This window comes from Capricornis sumatraensis, chromosome 7, assembly GCF_032405125.1.
Source record: "Capricornis sumatraensis isolate serow.1 chromosome 7, serow.2, whole genome shotgun sequence".
Taxonomy (NCBI): Eukaryota; Metazoa; Chordata; class Mammalia; order Artiodactyla; family Bovidae; genus Capricornis; species Capricornis sumatraensis.
Window position 1 is genome coordinate 66991533 of NC_091075.1, and position 21117 is coordinate 67012649.

The window sequence follows — 21117 nt, forward strand, 5'->3', positions numbered from 1 at the left end:
ATGTTCCAGAAGTCAGAGATCAATAAGGAGACCATCCCCACCTCCACTCCACCCTTGCTCCCATCTAACTCTTGTCAGGAGAGTGTGTAATTTCCTTGGTTCTGTTCTACCTCTTGGCAACAAAAATTTGAAGTGACAGAGCAGTGTTACAGCTCAGTTTTATTGAGAAAGTAAAGGAAAAGACATCCTCGAGGTGTGAAAGCATGCCAACCCAAAAGACACAAAGAGAAGAGAGGCTCTGGCACAATTTTGGCTCCTCTTTATATATGCTTTTTCTCCTCCCACTGGGCCTGCTCTATGTAAATTGGGCTAGCCAGGAGTGCTGCTCGTTTTACCTGAGGTCCTCACTCCAGTCTTCAGACCTTCCTTTGTCCTATTTTCGCAGGCTTTTCCCTTCTTTGTCTTTTAGCCACCACCATTTTGGACTCCTTTTCCCTATTCTAACTACCTAACACTCTGAACTTAAGATTCTGGAGTTTCCTTTTGTTTCAAGAGCACACTGAGGGCAAAGCCGGGAGACCCCTGCAGGTAGAGCTTAGTGTCTGGCCTGCTGGTCAATGGATTGGTCACCTCGGAGGAGACATGGTCACTGACAGTTGCGCTTTCAGGACAGATCTCCAGGGTTAGCTGCACAATCCCAGGAATCTGTCAGATGGGTAGCCTGACTGAAGATTGTCATTTTGGTCCACAATTGTCATGGTGTGCAGCACAGCAGAGGCCACTGGGGTACATGTGCTGGCACCTGGAGGCCACTGAGGACTCTGGGACCAGGATCTGGACTTTCAGACTTTACAGGTAGATATTCTTTCCAGAAATCTGTTTTAACTGCATGAGCCTTTCCATATGTAGTGCATGGGGGATCTTGTTCTTGACTATGAGAGAATTCCAACATAAACACAGCTGGAGGGGATATATCCAGCTCCAAAAAGGTCAGCCCATATTTTCAGCTGTGAAGCTGGGATGGCAAGGCACCCCAAGAGTACTGGCTGATAGACCTCATGTAGCCCACAGCAGTCATGGGATGCTTCTTCTTTTAGCTGTTATTAAATCCACCTGGCACAACTGGCTGGACCTTCTATTGCTTTTCTTCATAGTCCAGGAAAAGCAAGTTTATAATCTTGTTCTCCTCAAGTGAGATAAAGGTCTCAGTGATTAGGTACTTGAACCTGAGTTCCTAGGTCTCCTCATTCTTTGCCTTCTTCAGGTTCTGCTACATGTGGATATACTCATCATGCTGGCCCCAGGTCTCTGCCTTCAGAACCTGCTGTTTGACTTGGAACTTCATGAGTTTCTTGGGTTTGACTTACATATCCTGCTGCATGGATGTGTACATAGCCTGAAACTACATTGCCTCCTTATCTCAGATCATCACCTCCTGCTGTATTTCCTGCTCATGATATTTCTGTTCTGCAGTCTCATTGCTCTTCAGTTTCAATGTCTTCTACTCTTTGGTGTGATTCATGATGTTCTTGCCCCAGTAGAGAAGCTCACTTTGACTGCAAGCAGTTCTGTGGCCTTCTGCTCCTACCATAGGTCTTGCAGCACCTTCTCCTTCATCCCTAGCAGCTTCTGCCTGTTCTTACTCATAAGACTGCAGTCATCCTGGCTGGTCACCTTCTCTTCCATGAATCACTGCTTGCACACCTAAAGGTAATTATCCATGTTTTCATCCAAGGCTAGCTCCAAAAGGCTGGGGCAGGTGGTGGTGCTGGTGGTTGATGTTATTATCCTCTTCTTTGGCCTCCCAGGCTTTGATTACTGGCCCTTCCTGGTAACCTACCAGGGCTGACATGGTGCTTTCTATACAGCTACTTTTTATGTTATTGTTCTTTATGCTGCTGCTCTTCCTCCATAGCCAGTTTTCCAGCATCTCCTTCTTCTCCAGATGAGACTTCAGGTAGGTGATCTCCTGGAATTCATACAGCAATGTGTCCTTGGGGTCCTTGTGCACTCAGAGGTTGTTCTTGATTTCCTTGTCTTAGTTGGTAAAGCAGTGGTTGGAGAGGCTCTTCTTGTAGCCAGTAAGAAACTGGCACCTGGGTGGCCACTATGATGATCTTGTCTTTGACCCCAGGAGAGTTCTGCTGCTACTGCTAAGTCGCTTCAGTCATGTTCGACTCTGTGCAACCCCATCGGCGGCAGCCCACCAGGCTCCCCCGTCCCTGGGATTCTCCAGGCAAGAACACTGAAGTGGGTTGCCATTTCCTTCACCCATGCATGAAAGTGAAAAGTGAAAGTGAAGTCGCTCAGTCGTGTCCAACTCTTAGCGACCCCATGGACTGCAGCCCACCAGGCTCCTCCATCCATGGGATTTTCCAAGCAAGAGTACTGGAGTGGGGTGCCATTGCCTTCTCCGTGGAGAGTTCTAGAGCAGCCAAATCAGCTTGGTGTCCTAATAGGCAATGTGGGTGCTCCTGTTGCCCACCAGGACAGTAACTACATTGACCAGGGAAGACAGAGAGAAGTTTATTTTGGAAGCTTCCTTATGCCGTTCTCTTCCACCACCTCCACTGGCATCACTACCCGTGGACTGTGTGGCTGTCCCTTCAGTTAAGTAGAGATTTGTTTTGTTCTACCTCTTGCTCCTGGCCAGGTTCAACAAGATTGAGTTTTTCCAAACAGCTGTGATCCTGGCCATCACAGCCACTGTATCCCATAGTGGTGAGGAAGTAGAGTAGGAGCACGAGCTGATTTCATTCATGTGTGTGTTGCCCATGACCTGAGTCTGCTCTCATAGGTTCATCATATGGTGAATCTCCTTGACATTCTTGGTTACAAAGGAGGAGAGAGCCTTGATGTAGATGCCTCAGCATTCTCCATCAGCTCTAGGTTCCTTCTGGACTCCTTGGACAGCAGGTCTCAAATCTCTTCTAGGTATATCTCCAGGTGGGAGGACTGGACCAGGCACTGCTGGTAGTACGAGTGCAAGAAATAGAGGAAGTGCTCAGAGGTATTGGGGATGACCTTGTCACCTGGATTCTGTCCAGGTCCCCTGCATGGTATGTCTGCCAGTGCCTATCTGGCCATAAACAAATGTCATGCCATTGAAACCCTGAAAGTGAGTCTACTGAGGCTTTCACATTTTCAGCACATAAGTCTCTGTTTTGAGCTCACATCATGCATGGTATTAAAGTTGAAGGTCTTGGAAATCTATCCTGGGGCAATGCACAGGTTTCAGAGAGTCACCTGGCCAAGTTTTACATCCATGTCAAGGCTTCACAGCTGGTGCTAGTGGTAAAGCACCCGCCTGCCAGTGCAGGAGACATAAGAGATGTGGGTTCGATCTCTGGGTCAGAATGATACCCTGGAGGAGGGCTAATCCAGTATTCTTGCCTGGAGAATCACATGGACAGAGGAGCCTTGCGGGCTACAGTCCATAGGGTCGCAAAGACTTGGACAACGTCCGAAGCTACTTAGCACACAGCAGTGAATAGTGAACAGCAGTCACCCCTTTAGCCAGAAGGTGGCACTGGGCCATCACCTTCAGGGTTGGCCTTGGTTTTACTGGTCATCTTACTGCTCTGTCCTTTTATCACCCCCATCCCACTCCACAGCCTGGGTGGTCCTACTGTCGTCTCTAGGTCTGGATCATTGGGACTGACCCAGTGGGCCCCCATAGTGCCACTCTTCAAACTGCGTACAGACTCCTGGTGTGTGGATTCTGGGAGATGGCCCCACCAGTTCTGCAAGCTGGGCCTCCACAGCTCTCCAGTCCTTACAGAATTAAGCAGAGTCCATGGAAGACACAGGAGCTGTATTGGCTGAATGGCAGTCCCCAAACCCACCTCATACTGGGGCAGAGAGAATTCTGCCATGTTGCCAATTCTAGTGTTGCTGTTGCTCTCCTTCTCTCCCTCGTCCTCCTCTAAGGATCTGGTGGGGGCTCCTGGTTCTGGACACCTGAGGGGGTCCCACCCCTCACATGGGCAGAGGCTCACATGGAGTCCTACCCTCAAGGTGGGAAAATCATTCATTATAGTGAGCAGGGTGCTCCAGCTCTGCCTCTCACCACTTGAAGAAGTAGTGAGAGAAGAGGATGGGGCGGGGAGCAGGGGCAAGACTAAAAAGTTCCCTAAAATCTTTTTAAGGAGGTTTAGAGCTATAAACCATAAGAAAAGAGAAAAAGACAATTTAATGAAATCAGAAAAAAAAAAATACACAAAAGAGAACTTTACCATAGAGATATATTAAAACAAATCAAAGAGAATCCTAGAATGGAAGAGTACAGTGAATGAACTGAAAGATGGAAGAGAAAGCATCAAAAGAAAGCAACAGAAATACATCCATTACAGTAGAATGGATCAAGCAGAAAATAGCATATATAATGTAGAGTATAGGACCTTTGAGATGCTAGTCAGATGATAATAAAGAGGAGTGAGAATAGCTAGTGTGATATATGGAATATCATCAAGAGAAACAGTGAACTACTGCAGTCCCAGAAAGGGAAGAGAGAGAGAAGGAAGAGAAAGCTTATTTAAAGAAATAATGGCTAATGACTTTCCAAATCTGGGGAGAGTTTTGGACATTCAATTTCATAAAGCTCATAGGTCTCCAAGAAAATCCAGTGAGAATTTTTCCAGGACACTTTTAATAGAGCTGTCAAAGTCAAAGCCAAAGCAAGATTCTTAAAATTATCAAGAAGAAGGAAGCATATAACTTACAAGAGAACTCTAATGCTATCAGCAACTTTTCAGTAGCAGAAACATCAGAGGCTGGGAGAGAACAGGATGGTATATTCAATATGCTGAAAGAAAAAAAAAAAAAAAAAAAAAACAAAACTGCTAACCATGGATGCTTATCTGGTAAAGTGGACCTTTAGAAATAAAGAAGAGATGAAGACTTGCCCAAACAAACAAAAGCTGGGAAATTTCATCATGCAGGCAAGGCTAGAATTGCCTTGATTGGGCTTCTCAGGTGGTGCTAGTGGAAAACACACACACACACACACACACACACCCCCACACCCACACGCCCACACCTGCCGGGAGCCAGTGTGAGGAATCCCGCCCGTGACAAGGTCATGAGGAAGGAAGCTGACATACGCAAGGCATGCTCAGACTTCAGGGACCCCTCTGGAAATTCCTAAGCATGTACCCCAACAAAAACCTGCCGGCTTTTGTGCTCTGCTTTTCCACTCTTCTGACATTTTCTGGAAAAAGTCAATTTAGGGCTTTAGTCTTCTGCATTTGAAAGAGTGTTTCAATCCAAAAAACCCCTCTGATGGCTTTCTAGCCTGCCTGCCGGACTCTTACAGCTGCGCATGTGATTGTTTGAGGCCTCCTGACCGCAGGAGGCACGGGAAGCTTAAAACATCCTAGGAATGTAGGGGCTTCCGAAGAGTCAAAATCTTTAGAATAGGACTGATTAAAAGTTTCATTTGTTGAGTCAATGCTTGCTGCCAAATTTTCATATCCTTTGTTTTTAGATATAGTTGGTATATAAAAAAACAAGTAGTAGACCTGGTATTAGCAACATTAGATCTTTGAGTTAAGTACCTTCTTTGTTATAACCCACTGTGCCTTTGTTCTATAGAGATGTAACTTTAGCGCTTTTAAGGAGATGCAGATTAAAGAAAAACACTTCAGGGGAAACAATTAACATTCATTAAGGAAGAGAGCCAAAAAGTGTTAACAAGCCTCTTGGCCAGAAGATAATGTAAATCACCTGAGACCTTTTGTATACAAAATGATGTATAGAAAGAGTCTGGGCTGCGAACGCTACATAATTTTGTGTTACCCATTGATCTCCATGTTTTATCAAAAGTATAAAAGGCCTTCTGAACAATAAAGGACCGGACCAGTTTCTCGGACCAGCGTCTCAGACCAGTTTCTCGAACTAGTCTCTCGGCCTGGTTTCTGGGGAATCTGGCTCCCCCCTGTGTCTTTCTCTCTCTCTTCTTCTCTCCCTTTCTCTCTCTGCTCTTTACTTTAATTTCAGGCTGAATCTCCACCTGGGGCACGGAGGCTCGCCAGGTCTACTTACTTGCCCTGGCTGTTAAGACCCGCGGGAAAGGGAGCTTAAGTGGGCGCCGGTGGCCCAACGTAGATGGTGCAAATTCCTTGTCTGGAATTTTATTGGTCTTCCGCGTAAACCAAGCTATTCAGCCCTCTTCCTCCACTTAATCTTCCTACTATGCTATAGTTTCTTAATCTAATCTTATATCAATCAATAAACCAGTCTTTCCACGCCAACGCCGTCCACCCTTCAAATTCCCTGGGTCCACCAGGGTTGGACCCCGGCACACACCCACACACACACACACACACCCCGTCTGCTAATGCAGGTGACATAAGAGAAGTGGGTCCGATTCCTGGGTTGGGAAGGCCTCCCGAGTAAGGCATGGCAACTCACTCTAGTATTCGTGCCTGGAGAATCCCATGGACATAGGAGCCTGGCAAGCTGCAGTCCATAGAGTTGTGCAAGAGTCAGACACGACTGAAGCAACTTAGCATACATGAAGACTTACCTTACAAAAAGTGTTGAAAGGAGTTCTTCAGACTGAATTGCTAATTAGCAGCATGAAAACATATGGAAACACAACACACTAGTAAAGGTAAATACATAGTCAAATTCAGCATACTCTAATACTATTATATAGTAGTATGGTGGTTTAGTTGCTAAGTCATGTCTGACTCTTGTGACCCCAGGGACTGTAGCCCACCAGACTCCTTGTCCATGAGATTTTTTGAGCAAGAGTACTGGAGTGGGCCGCCATTTCCTTCTCCAGGGGATCTTCCTGACCCAAGGGTTGAATTTGTGTCTCCTGCACTTCAGTTGGATGCTTTACCACTGAGCCACCAGGAAAGTTGCTATAGTAGTATGTTAACCACTTAAATCTAATGCAGGTATATCCTGTTTTTCAAAAGCTCCCTTTACAACACTTCATTTTTATGAAAGATCTACACCAGTATCTATTTTTTTCTAAACAAAAGAAATCCAAAGAGATAATTTCTCTTTAATCAAGAAAAAAAAAGTAATTACTTCTTCATTTTATGCCATTTCAGCTTTAAAAAGTTTTCATAGTAACATTCTACTTTTTAATAGTAGGGGAAACCTGTACAAAGATTAAAGGAAAAAATTGTTAAAAATAACTACATCTACTATAATTTCTTAATGCATATACTACATAAAAAGAAGTAAATTGTGAAAATCAAAAACATAAAAAGGGAAAAAAAATTTTGTCTGTGATCAAAGTTGTTAGCATAAAATAGTTATATCTGTATGATGTTTTATATAATCCGCATGTCAATCACAAAGGATAAGCCTAGAGTCAATACACAGAAGAGAAAGAGAAAGGAATAAAAGATTATCATTAGAGAAAAGCAAGAGGAAGAAATGAATGAGAAAATTAGAAAATAGTTAGAAACTAATTAATAAGATGTTACTAGTAAGTCCTTTCCTGACAATACTTGTTCTAAATGTAAATAGATTGAGGTCTCCAATCCAAAGGATAGGGCTGGAGAATGGATTAAAAAAATAAACAAGAGCCAGCTATATACCACCTGCAAGAGACTCACTTCTGCTTTAAGGAAACATAGGCTCAGAGTCTGGAGAAGGCAATGGCACCCCACTCCAGTACTGTTGCCTGGAAAATCCCATGGATGGAGGAGCCTGGTAGGCTGCAGTCCATGGGGTTGCTAAGAGTCAGACACGACTGAGCGACTTCACTTTCACTTTTCACTTTCATGCATGGGTGAAGGAAATGGCAACCCACTCCAGTGTTCTTGCCTGGAGAATCCCAGGGACGGGAGAGCCTGGTGGGCTGCCGTCGATGGGGTCGCACAGAGTCGGACACTACTGAAGCGACTTAGCAGCAGCAGCAGCAGGCTCAGAGTCAAGGGATGGAAAAAAACTATTCCATGCATGTGGCAACCAAAAGTTAAACACTTTTTAAGCCATGCATTATATATATATATATATTTTTCTGGTCTTTTAAATATTAATTGATTACCAGATGGTAGGGTTATGAACCATATCTTTCATCATAAAAAATATTTTCTAATGTCATTAAGTTTTTTAAGAAATAGAGAAAAATCAAAACCTGCCATTGTCAAAGGAAACTCACTTGATATATAGATATTTTTAAATCATATGAGAATTATACCTTCTTTTAGAGTATATAATTATGAACAAAAAATATTAATTAAGTGCCTCAGTAGGATACTTTGAAAACTGCTAGTTTTAGATATAGCTGCTGCTGCTAAGTTACTTCAGTAGTGTCCAGACTCTGTGCGACCCCATAGACGGCAGCCTACCAGGCTCCCCCGTCCCTGGGATTCTCCAGGCAAGAACACTGAAGTGGGTTGACATTTCCTTCACCAATGCATGAAAGTGAAAGTGAAGTTGCTCAGTTGTGTCCAACTCTTTGCGACCCCATGGACTACAGCCTACCAGGCTCCTCCGCTCATGGGAATTTCCAGGCAAGAGTACTGGAGTGAGGTTCCAGTGCCTCCTCCATTAGATATAGCTACGAAATGCTAAACCAAATAAGTAGTTTCCAACTTAGACTTAATTATATATTTTTTCCCTTCATAAAATAATTGCCTATAAACAACTGTTTCTCACTGCTGTTCTAAGTAAATGTCTCTGTCAACTCCAATGATAGAATTTCTTTCTCCAATTGAAGGATTCTTAAAATATACAAAAGTCTAGCTGTGTCTAGACTTGTGTGTCTTGGGGGTGGGAGGGGTGTCACTCCCATCTTTGGTTACTAGTAGCCTGGGATGTGGAGAAGGCAATGGCACCCCACTCCAGTACTCTTGCCTGGAAAATCCCTTGGGTGGAGGAGCCTGGTAGGCTGCAGTCCATGGGGTTGCTGAGGGTTGGACACAACTGAGAGACTTCACTTTCACTTTTCACTTTCATGCATTGGAGAAGGAAATGGCAACCCACTCCAGTGTTCTCGCCTGGAGAATCCCAGGGACGGGGGAGCCTGCTGGGCTGCCGTGGATGGGGTCGCACAGAGTCGGACACGACTGCAGTGACTTAGCAGTAGCAGCTGTGTCTAAGAAATGTGGAAGAGTTTCATTTTAACCTGTGGTTCATTGCAGTATGCCAGTAGCACGTCTGTGCAGTTTTGCCTTCCTCTTTTCCATTATGTATTTCAGAACAAAATAAAAAGCAAAATAAATAAACAGCAAAAGAGTAAACCATATGCTTGTCTTGAGTACCTGAAAAGATTTAAAGAATTGATCTGTTTTATATAGCTGGTCTAAAGATACAGAATACTAACAAATAAGGGGAAACAGGATATCTTCATATGCAACGCAAATTTTTCATTATGGAGACAGTAGAATGATTCAGTATATAAGGTGACTTAATAACAGGTACTACAAAATTAGAAATACTGATAAGAATGAGTTGCCATTATTATGTATCAAAGTGAAAGTAAATGTTGCTCAGTCATGTCCGACTTTTTGCGACCCCATAGACTATACAGTCCATGGGTTCTCCACGTCAAAATACTGGAGTGGGTAACCTTTTCCTTCTCCAGGGGATCTTCCCAACCCAGGGATCGAACCCAGGTCTCCTGCATTGCAGACAGATTCTTTAGCAGCTGAGCCACAAGGGAAGCCCAAGAATACTGGAGTGGGTATGTATCAGGAGACAGCCAAATACCCTAATCCTGCTCTCAACCATTCATTCTTCCTTGTGAGCTACATACGCTCACATATGCAGCATATGTAAAAACATATGCACAAGTATAGAAGTCAAAGCCAGCTGAACAAAGTAACAATTAGCTGGCCATGACTTTGGTGGCAAACTTCAATGCAGAATGTCTTTACCTCAATTCTGTAAGCTCAAATAGTGTATACTTACAAATACTGAAATTCTCCTCTAAGTACAAACTGAAGTCTCAAATTACACGTTTGAGAGATGGACAAAATAGAATCAGTAAAGAGCCATACACATAAGTCAAGCAGATGGCATTAATTCTGCAACCAAGTGGATACACTCACATCCTATGCATTTTTGAAAAAGGGAAGTGGGGTAGTGGCTGATGAGGGGTGCTTGTACAATTCCTTGTCCCAAGAGTGAATTTTCAGTTATTATCTGCTCCCCTTAGGATAGGCCATATGTTTATTATTCAGGCGTTGTTCAAAAGCCAGTGATATATTTGGCTTCTCCAAACAAGGAGTAAATGAATGGAAACTGAAAATAGATATAAGTAAATCAACACTGAATACAAAGAAATAAAAATTTACCAATTACAATAAACACCTAAGACATTTGTACAAAGCATTTAAGAGTGGAATCAAGGATATTCTGCCTAAGACTTTGTACCAGACTCATGTGTTTGCATAATTATTCTATCAAAACCTCAAGAAAAACCTAATTCCATTTCTATTCAGATTCTTCATCAGAATGCAGAAGGGACACTTTATTTTTATGTAAATTCAGGATATAATTAATAATAAAAACTGACATATATACAAAAGTTAATTACTAATATAAATACTAGTAACAACTCCTAAAATAAAATTTTAGCAAGTACAATCCATTGATATATTAAAAGAATAAAACATCAAAACCAAGGTGATCTCATTAAAGGCACTGAAAATAGGTTTCAATATTAGAAAGTGTATTAGTTTAATCCAAAGATAGAAACCACAATATTTATTCATAATTATTAAAGATGGCATTTGATACATTAAAAAATGGATTTCAAATAATATTTCTTAGAGAAAATCTTTTATGTGATAAATTGATAGTATAAAATTTAAATGTATGCTAAAATTATTTTTAAAAGGCAAAATATTTCCTATATACACACCGAGGAAAGCAGAATGGAAAGAGACACACGTACCCCAATGTTCACTGCAGCACTGTTTATAATAGCCAGGACATGGAAACAACCTAGATGTCCAGCAGCAGGTGAATGGATAAGAAAGCTGTGGTACATATACACAATGGAGTATTACTCAGCCATTAAAAAGAATAAATTTGAATAAGTTCTAATAAGATGGATGAAACTGGAGCCTATTATACAGAGTGAAGTAAGCCAGAAAGAAAAACACCAATACAGTATACTAACACATATATATGGAATTAAGAAAGATGGTAATGATGACCCTGTATGCGAGACAGCAAAAGAGACACAGATGTATAGAATGGACTTTTAGACTCTGTGGGAGAGGGAGAGGGTGGGATGATTTGGGAGAATGGCACTGAAACATGTATACTATCATGTAAGAAATGAAGCGCCAGTCTATGTTCGATACAGGATACGGGGATGATCCAGAGAGATGATGGGGTGGGAGGTGGGAGGAGGATTCAGGATTGGGAGCTCATATACACCTGTGGCAGATTCATGTCAATGTATGGCAAAACCAATACAGTATTGTAAAGTAAAATAAAGTAAAAATAAAATAAAAAAAATAAAATTAATGAAAGAAATATTTTCATTTCCTAGATTACCTGGAAAATATAACCCAAGAGAAAAATATAAGGTGCTAACACTTTATTAAGGAAAGGGGTATAGCTTCAATAAAGTAGAAATGAAGGACAGAAGGGAGTAAGGAAGGAAATAGAGAAAAACAGAAATGGGTGCAATACTAAAGAGATAGCAACTTATTCAAAATTACATTATATTTAAAAGTCTCATGTAGTATATTCAGAGAAGTCATATGAATTATTATGTTTTAGCTGTTTTCTTTCATTAAAAAAAAAACTAGTGATTTGAGATGTTGCCTTAAGTATATCTTTAACTTTCATTATCTATTTTAATTAATCTCTATTTTTTATTGTGTTCTACTGATTGGCCTGCCTATTTTTGTGGTGCTTAACCATTTATTTACTGGTTAAATTGTGCTTGGTGGTGTTTGTGCTAGTCCACTGATTTTGTTCTTTTAAAGAATTCTATAATTTTTAAAATTTTAATTAAAGGACAATTACAATACTGTGTTGACATATATATGTACATATTTTATATATATAAGATTATGTAATGATAAGTTAATTGTGCAATCTGAAAAAAAACAAGGGAGAAAAGTTATGAGTTATGCACTAATCTTAAAACCAAACATTCTCTAATGTTAGTACAGTTCCAATAGTTTAAATATCCAACAATGGAAAGATACAGTGATATACAAAGGTTGTAGACATTTAAAATTAGAAAATCATGGTAAATTAGGTAAATATTTAGAAAAAAGTAACCATAGACTAATACCCATAAACACTTTAGACATAACTTTTAAGGTAATAAAAGGTATCAGAAAGATAATGTCCTTCATTATGCATCCTAAGATAATATTTAAAGATAGGAATCATACCTGTAGAAAGCATAAAAAAGAATAGTATGAAAAGCTGCCATTCCCCATCAGAATGGGGTCCTCAATGTTTGCTAGTAATTGGTGTTTCTTGTACAACAGTATCAGGCACTGTGCCCTAGATAATAATGCACTGAAATCTTGCACAGATGCCAAATATTAATAAGCATTCAAAATATATTTTCCCTCAACTAACTGTGTGTAATACTATGGAGATGTCTACCAAGGATTTGTCTAGATTGGACATGCCTTACTAAGATTAAGAGACAAGACTTTAAAATGAATTTTAAAACTTCCTCCCTGGAATCTAATAGAAAGGGGTAAGGACTCAAATTGAAACTTCAGTGACAGGGTTGAATGATGGCCAAATGAACAAAGACAGCATTGTCAGTGTTTATAGAAGTCTTGAAATATACCAGAAAATAATGATTTCAACACAGTTATTACTGACTTGTTTAGTGTTTTTGAGATTGAAGTCCATCATTGTATTCACAAAAATTCTATCATTTGGAATTTTGTATCCCAACAAAATCCATTGAAAATACTTGTTTTAGAAATGTAAGCCAATTAAGTTTTAAATGATGATCATTTAATGATTGGAAGTAATAACATTTAATTTTCAATTACCATGTTAATTTTTAGATGGAGATATAGCAAGCCCATTCACTGTCACTCAAGCATTCCCCAAACCCTCAAATTATGCAGTGAAGATGCCAGCTATAAAAACTGTTGCTGACTGAGTTGGAGAGATTTCTTTCACATTATACAAGAAGTATGAATATAAAAATTGTACATCAGGGCTGATCCTTAGTTAATTCATATGTAACATTGTTTTCTTTGGATTATTCATAAAATTAATTTTATTTGGTTTCAGTTGTGAAATTAAATCAGAACAAAATTAAAACTATGTTAAAAAATTTAAAACCATTTCTTTGTATTATAGAATATATTTAAATTATTTCATAGATTTAAATCCTTTTAAAATTAATTAAAATTTATTTTTTTAGCTTGAGAGAAAAAAATAGATAAAACATTATATCTTTATGTTTCATTAATTTTCTGGGTAAAAATTTATCCCAGTCAAGAATATAAGCCTGTAAATGCAAGAATAAAAGAAAAAAGATGAATTTAATGAGAGTATTTAAAGTCAAATGAAAAAAAAAATTTTCCTTACTTTTAATATTTACCTATTTGAAAAGTTCCATTTATTTATTAATTGCAGACAAATTTATTAGAAACCTTAATTAATGTATTGTTTCCCTGCTAAATAAGATCCTTGAGGAGAAAATGGGAGTGACTAATCTTAGCCAAAAGTGCCATTTGTGTATAATAATGTGATTCATGGATACTTACTACACTAATTATGTCCAACTCTTTACGACCCCATGGACTGCAGTATACCAGGCTTCCCTGTCTCTCACCATCTCCTGAAGCTTACTCAAAACTCATGTCCATTGAGTCAGTGTTGAAATACAACCATCTCATCCTGTGACATCTCCTTCTTCTCCTGCCTTCAATCTTTCCCAGCATCAGGATCTTTTCTGATGATTGAGCCAATGTTGTTTATATCATGTTGCCAAATTACTGGAGCTTCAGCTTCAACATAAGTTCTTTCAGTGAATATTCAGTATTGATTTCCCTTATGATTGACTGATTTGATCTCCTTGCAGTCCAAGGGACTCTCAAGAGTCTTCTCCAATATCACAGTTGGAAAGCATGAATTCTTCGGTGCTCAGCCTTCTTTATGGTCCAACTCTCATAGCCATATGTGACTCCTGGAAAAGTTATAGCTTTGACTATACAGACCTTTGTTGGCAATTTTAGTATGCTGTCTAGGTTTGTCATAGCTTTTCTTCAAAGGAGCAAGCATCTTTTAATTTCATGGCTGCAGTCACCATCTGCAGTGATTTTGGAGCCCCAAAAAATAAAGTCAGCCACTGTTTCCATTGTTTCCCCATCTATTTGCCATGAAGTGATGAGACTGGATGCCATGATCTTCGTTTTCTGAATGTTGAGTTTTAACCCAACTTTTTCACTCTCCTCTTTCACTTTTATCAAGAGGCTCTTTAGTTCCTCTTCACTTTCTGCCATAAGAGCTGTGTCATCTGCATATCTGAGGTTATTTCTATTTCTCCCTGCATTCTTGATTCCAGCTTGTGCTTCATTCAGCCCAGCATTTCACATGATGTACTTTGCATATAGGTTAAATAAGCAGGGTGACAATATACAGCCTTGATGTACTCCTTTCCCAATTTGGAACCAGTCGTTGTTCCATGTCTGGTTCTAACTGTTGTTTCTTGAGCTGCATACAGGAGGCAAGTCGACGGTCTGGTATTCCCATTTCTTTAAGAGTTTTCCACAGTTTGTTGTGATCCACACAGTCAAAGGTTTTAGCATAGTCAATGAAGCAAAAGTAGTTGTTTTTCTGGAATTATCTAGTTTTTCTGTGATCCACCAGATGTTGGCAATTTAATCTATGGTTCCTCTGCCTTTTCCAAATCCAGTTATGTTATCTCGAAGTTCTCGGTTCACATACTGTTGAAGCCTAGCTTGAATGATTTTGAGCATTACCTTGCTAGCCTGTGAATTATATAAAAATTTTGAATATTTCTAATATAATTTTCAAGGCTGATGTAAGAAAATTAAATTTCCCCATGTCTAAGTCTAATCATTTGGTCTTAATTTGACTAGAAACCATAAAGTAGAGAGATTTTACAGATAAATCTGTTAAAAGTTATTTTTATTTATAATTCTCTTCCAGATAAAATATATTTAATTTAATAATATTTTATTTTGTTCTATTGCTTAATTCAAGAAGTGTTAAAGTATTAAAAATGATATTGGGAATTAAGGAATCTTTATAGATATTTTACCTGAAATACATTGAAGCAGTCAGCTAAAAACTGAAAAATATTATGCCAATCTGTAAATCTCAATAAGTTAAAGCCAACATAGATTTATAAATGGTAGTTGGCATCATATTCGCCTGTTGTTAGACTGTTATTTGTGTTCCAAGGCACAAGGTACTTGTCAACCTATTATACATGATGTGTCATCAACAGAGCAAATAAACAAGCCCATCTGGCATAATGTCATAGTCTCTTAAAATATATGTGAAAGTTTGGTATATAGACCATAAATATTTTTGTAGACATGGGCTTCTTTGTTCTTTTTCTGACACTATTGTTTTAAACAAGGATATAATAACTCATACTGTAGGAATTTTCTACTTAACTGGAGTTTTCAACCTAATATATTAACACTGACTGGGAGTTTGCATATTTTTAGCTATGATGTGATACTTTGAACATCTTCTGACATGACATGCAGGCAATGCATGCAGGACATCATCACTCCCTTTGTTGTAGGGTGATCTTGAAAGGGTGAAAACGCTGGATAAGTGTTTTCAGAGTAACAATATGGACTTCCAGATACATTAAAAAATACCCAGTACTAATGATTAGAACCAGGAAAAAAATCATATTACAAAACAGATGTACTTTCTCTAAATGGCTGGAGTTCAGGGCTGTTTGGATTAATATGCATTATACGTAATCTGCAGATTAAGCTAAACCACCTGGGAAATGGATGGCCAATGAAGCACTTTATCTGCACACTGCAGGTACCTTGAGAAGTTTGCTACCTACAGCATAATTATAATTCTATTTTGATGTAGGCAGTGGTACAGTAGTTAAAATCATTTTCATTTCTTCCAGAATTTCCTGCAGAGAAATGCAAGCTGATGGAGTCTATTTTAAAACAATATTGTTTACCTGAATATAAGCCATAAAATGTAACCATAATTTGGAACCAGCTAGTATATCCTTCAATAGAAAAGGGAAGAATTATTATCTGTATTGATGAACAGGTACATAATTAAATATAAATATTGTGAGAGTCCCTTGATATTTTGTTGATGAGATTTGTTTGATGCCTTTTTATAACAAAATTGCTCAAAGGTGTTTGAATTTTTAAAATATATTTTGATTTTTCCACACATTTGAATGAAATGTAGAGTTGAAACAATTAGGTAGTAGATGGAAAAATGTATCTTGACATCAGTGATTTAGACATATGAATATAAGTATATACACCTGTGTAAATATTTTACATGTACTCAAATTTGAGTAATTTAAATAATTTCATTTTGATTTTAAAAGTGTACATAGGAAATTTGCTGTGTGTATATCAGAATAGATTCACAAAAATGTGTACATCAAAAAAAAATCCCTAGAATATATGGATATATTACATTATACAGCATAAGAGATTTTACAGTTGTCATTAAAGTTATGGACCTTAAAATAGAGATATTATCTTGGATTATCTCACTGAATCCAGTCTAATCACATGAGTCCCTAAAGGCAGATAACTTTCTAAACTGGAGTCAGATGTAGCAGGATGACTATCAGAGATACTGAAAGCAAGAGAGCAGCTTGATCCACTCTTATTGGAGGCCACATGGAAAGCATGAGAAAGACCACAGATAGTATTTAGGAGCAATGACAAATCTTTGACAGCAAAGGAGACAGACGGGGACCTCAGTCCTGCAGTCACGAGGAAGTAGAACCTTCCAACAACTTGAATGACTTTAGAAGCAGATTATTCTCCAGCTCTTCCATTAAGAAAGGCATCCCTGCCAACACTTTGATTTCAGCTTTATGAAACCCTGTCCCACCTTAACTTGTGACCTACAAAATCTGTGAGATAGTAAATGTGTGTTGTTTTAGTCCACTAGATTTGTGGTAATGTGTTGCTGCAACAATAAAACACTGATATACATGTTTTAACCTGACAGTTGGACAGAGATGTAATTTAGTCTTTTTTTTTTCCTTTGTTTTTTGCCTAATTTTTATGTTAGTTCCTCAGCATTGTGTAAGGATATTTCATTTGATAATTACCTGTGAGAATATGGCCCCAATGGAAGACCATCCTTAGTAACTACTCTTTCTACCTCTCTGTTAGTTCCACCAGGACAACTCCTATACTGGGCCAAGATAGGTGACTGCATCACCACACTTTCTTGCCTAATCATCTTAATCACATTCTGGAAAATTTATATATATTTTTTCAGGATGTACTGAAGCCTAGCAACAAAAAAAATAAAAATAAAGAAATATATACATTATTAGGGAAAATAATATTTCTAAAAATTTACCTGCAGTCTGTTTGGATGACCCTGTTAATAGAGTTTCCAGTCTTAGTTCTTTTAATCTTTTAACTTTGAGAGTGTGTGTGTTAGCTAAAACTCAACCTTGGTTGGAATATATGATTTCCACATATGGTAGGTTTCCTCAAATTTGGAATTTGTTTCTCATTACTCTCTTCAATAAGGTTATTTTGTATATGTTGGTAAGGATGGTACTGTGGCCATGTAAGGCTTATTGTGTCATCTTGCCCTCGAAAAATAATTGTTCCCTGTCTTCCACCCAAAGATGTATCCTCTCAACTAACGCTTATATAATATGACAGCCATAAAAGTGTGCTTTGCAGATAACTGACAAAGAGAGAACCAATGTGGGAATGTAGCTACAGTCTCTGTGACTGCGTGAAGGGTCCACCTCAGCTTATCATCTCGGCCTGGGCATCCTAGAAAGTCCTCCTCATTGAAACAGCACCATGATAGAACAAGGACTCACTATTCCTGGTCAACTAAGGAGTTGCCAGATGTTTTGAGGTTTTTCCTACCTAATTCTCCTTTCTTTCCCCTCTCCTTTAAGAGATTGTTGTTGTTTAGTCCCTAAGTCATGTCTGACTCTTTTATGACCCCATGGACTTTAGCCTGCTGGGCTCCTTTGTCTATGGGATTTCCCAGGCAGGAATACTGGAGTGGGTTGTCATTTCCTCATCCCGGGGATCTTCCTGACCCAAGGATAGAGCTTGTGTTTCCTGCATTGCATGTGGATTCCTTACTACTGTGCCACTGGGGAAGCCCCACTTTCAGAACTTATTTGCTTTCTTTGTGATCCTTTTTCTCTTTCATTTGGCTTAATCTGCATCATACTACTGATCATTTGTAAGAGGCTATGGTCTGAATGTTTCTGTCCCCTCAAAACTTGTACACTGAAATCTAATCCCCAGATTGGTAGCACTGGGACGTGGGAGATAATTAGGTAGTGATGATAGGGCCCTCAGGAATGTGATTAGTGGCCTTGTAAAAGAGGCTCAGGAGCCCTCTGGCCCCTTCCAACCTGTGAAGGCACAGCAAAAAGGTTTTGATCATATACAGAATCTGATCATACACCGAATCTGATCATACAAAGAATGTGATTTTGCTTTGGTCTTGGACTTCCTAGCATCTAGAACTGTGAGAAATAATTTTCTATACTTTATGAGTCACCCAGTCAATGGTAGAAATTGACTATGACTATGAACTCGAGAAGTTGGTGATGGACAGGGAGGCCTGGCGTGCTGCAATTCATGGGGTTGCAACGAGTCAGACACGACTGAATTGAACTGAACTGAAGACTATTACAGGTTTTCTTTTGGGTGTAGGAGAAGCACAAAGTTGAAAAATATGTTTAAGGATTAGGATCAATCTGTGCAAATATATTTTTCCTCAGGATTTAACTTGCATTTGGGTTTAATCATGCTAATGGTACTCTTGCCTGGAAACTCCCAAGGACGGAGGAGCCTGGTAGGCTGCAGTCCACGGGGTTGCAAAGAGTCAGACGCAACTGAGCGACTTCACTTTCACTTTTCACTTTCATGCATTGGAGAAGGAAATGGCAACCCACTCCAGTGTTCTTGCCTGGAGAATCCCAGGGACGGGGGAGCCTGGTGGGCTGCTGTCTTGGGGTCGCACAGAGTCGGACACAACTGAAGAGACTTAGCAGCAATGGTACATGTGGCCTTAAAAAAAAGATGCCATTTTTCCTTTTAAAGCATGACCTTTACACATCAGTTGCTTTCCACTGATCAATTGCAAAGTCCACATGCATATATTTTCAGTGGATTTGGTCAGTCTTAGACTTCATTCCTCTTGTGTCAAGAAATGTCCGAATTCCCATTTCATTTCTAAAGAGAGCAAGACTGATGAGTCCTAGCCAAATTAATAGTCATTAATCACTTATCTTTATCTACTCAGATAGTCCATTTTTATGTCATATGATTCATTTGTTGAGTGGAACCTCTTTTCTGAAGGAAGTAATTTTCTGACATTAAATTTTTTTGTTCTAAAAGTTAATGTTGCCATATATTTCAATATCAGCAACATACTTAATTTCTAATAACGGTAGTGAAAAAGCATTTTCCCTTACAACCAAATATAGTGTATCGATTATTTACAAATATTCTACTAACTCCAGCACTCCATAGCTTGTGTCAGCCCAAGTAGTATACATTAAAATCTGAATGAATATTTGAAAAGTGTGGACATTTGAAAAATGTCCATCTAAATAGTATAATTCTTAAACTGTTAGTATAAACTATTAGTTTTATGCTATAAACTAATAGTATAGTTCCAAAACTATTGTATGTATTTGTGATTTCCTCAAGAAAGAGTGATCCTTAGTTTTATTATACTTCTTGTTGTTGTTCAGTCACTCAGTACTATCCAACTCTTTGAGACCCCCATGGACTGTAGCATGCCAGGCACCCTGTCCTTCACCACCTTCTGAAGCTTACTCAAACTCATATCCATTGAATCAGTGATACCATCCAACCATCTCATCCTCTGGCCTCCCCTTCTCCTGCCTTCAGTTTTCCCCAGCATCAGGGTCTTTTCAAGCGAGTCAGCTCTTTGCACCAGGTGGCCAAGTATTGGAGCTTCAGCTTCAGCATCAGTCCTTCCCATGAATATTCAGGACTAATTTCCTTTAGGATTGACTGGTTGGATCTCCTTGCAGTCCAAGTGACTCTCAAGAGTCTTCTCCAACATCACAGTTCAAAAGCATCAATTCTTCAGTGCTCCACCTTCTTTATGATCTAACTCTCATATCCACACATAACTACTGGAAAAACCATAGCTTTGACTAGATGGAACTTTGTCAGCAAAGTAATGTCTCTGCTTTTTAATATATTCCCTAGATTTGTCATAACTTTTTTTTTTTTTTTTTCCCCAAGGAATAAGCTTCTTTTAATTTCATGGCTACAGTCCCATCTGCATTGATTTTGAACTCCAAGAAAATAAAGTCTGTCACTGTTTCCATTGTTTCCCCATCTATTTACCATGAAGTGACGGGACCGGATGCCATGATCTTCATTTTCTGAATGCTGAATTTTAAGCCAGCGTTTTCACTCTCCTGTCTCTCTTTCATCAGCAAATGGTTACTTCTTGATTTTTTGAAGAAAGTCCATATGGTTTTCCATAGTGGCTGAACCAGTGGACATTTCCACCAACAGTGTACAAGGGATGTTTTGCATCATTTTTAAATACCTGTTCTAATATTTCTTTCTTTTTCTTTTTTTGTAAAGCTTTAGGTCATGGTAAATTTTATCTGACTGAAATAAGATAGATGTAATGTCCATTCTGAAGGAGATCAGCCCTGGGATTTCTTTGGAAGGAACGATGCTAAAGCTGAAACTCCAGTACTTTGACCACCTCATGCGAAGAGTTGACTCATTGGAAAAGACTCTGATGCTGGGAGGGATTGGGGGCAGGATGAGAAGCAGACGACAGAGGATGAGATGTCTGGATGGCATCACTGACTCGATGGACATGTGTCTGAGTGAACTCCAGGGGTTGGTGATGAACAGGGAGGCCTGGTGTGCTGCCATTCATGGGGTTGCAAAGAGTTGGACATGACTGAGTGACTGAACTGAACCAAACTGAATGTCTTCTAGGTTTTTTAAGAACACCCTTTACATTCATTAAGAAAAAGAGATGGTGATAACTCATTCTCTCTCT

The 21117-nt window shown here is 39.2% G+C and overlaps 2 pseudogenes; both read right to left on the reverse strand.

The window, feature by feature from the left end:
• Positions 1-623: 623 nt before the first annotated feature.
• LOC138081814 (kinesin-like protein KIF3C) lies at positions 624-2303 on the reverse strand (annotated as a pseudogene).
• Positions 2304-2365: 62 nt separating this feature from the next.
• LOC138081816 (kinesin-like protein KIF3C) overlaps positions 2366-21117 on the reverse strand; it is a 40479-nt pseudogene continuing 21727 nt past the window's right edge.